At 47.9% G+C, this 726-nt stretch overlaps 1 non-coding gene across 1 annotated transcript; it reads left to right on the forward strand.

Moving 5' to 3' along the window:
- Window positions 1-298: 298 nt before the first annotated feature.
- On the forward strand, window positions 299-430 carry LOC120100412 (small nucleolar RNA SNORA17). Its single transcript, XR_005500171.1, has one exon. It is a non-coding gene; the product is annotated as a small nucleolar RNA SNORA17 (small nucleolar RNA).
- Window positions 431-726: the final 296 nt, after the last annotated feature.

The raw sequence follows: 726 nt of genomic DNA on the forward strand, positions 1-726 counted from the left end.
GACAGATAAATGCCAACGTGAGCTGGTTCCCCCATCCTCTGGTAATGTCATTAATGGATTTCAGGCCAGGAAATGACATGTGCATTCAGAGTGAGTTGTAACCTCTTTAGTTAAACCTGTTGGGAAACACCCTTAAGAACATGCCAGAGGTGTCTCCTAGGAAATTCTCAGTCTAGCCAAGCCAGCAGTACAGATGCGTTGTTATGGCCCATAACATAAGAACAATGTATCTTTAAATGATATGTGGATATAACTTCAAATTTCATGATTCATTACAAGTTTTGTTGTGTAGAAGATATCTGCCCCTAGAGGTGTTGTAGGTATGGCTGCTGTGTCACATGTGTGTCAGTAGGTGGCAGAGAGGAGAGAGGCTGTCCCTATGCTCAGTGCTCTGACCTGTGAACATCTGAATGATTAGTGGTCTTACAGTCCCTGAAAAAAGTGAGCCTGAGATGACCACCAGTCCAGTTCCATCAGGCCTAGACAGACTTTCAGGGTGTGGCGTGAGCTGGACACTAGAAGAACCTACCCAGGACTGAGGGACCTTGGTGGGCATTAGCCTGAGACAGATGACCTCTGCATGGGACCACAAGGGCAGTCTAGATGAGGAGCAAGTCCAAGATGACCACCAGTTTGGCATCATGGGACGTGGACAGGAAGCTAGCCCGAGATGACCACCAGTGCCACTCAGGTCTTGGGGAGGGGTAGACTATACCTGAGATGACC

The sequence above is a fragment of the Rattus norvegicus genome, chromosome 1, assembly GCF_036323735.1.
Source record: "Rattus norvegicus strain BN/NHsdMcwi chromosome 1, GRCr8, whole genome shotgun sequence".
In the NCBI taxonomy this organism is placed as follows: domain Eukaryota; kingdom Metazoa; phylum Chordata; class Mammalia; order Rodentia; family Muridae; genus Rattus; species Rattus norvegicus.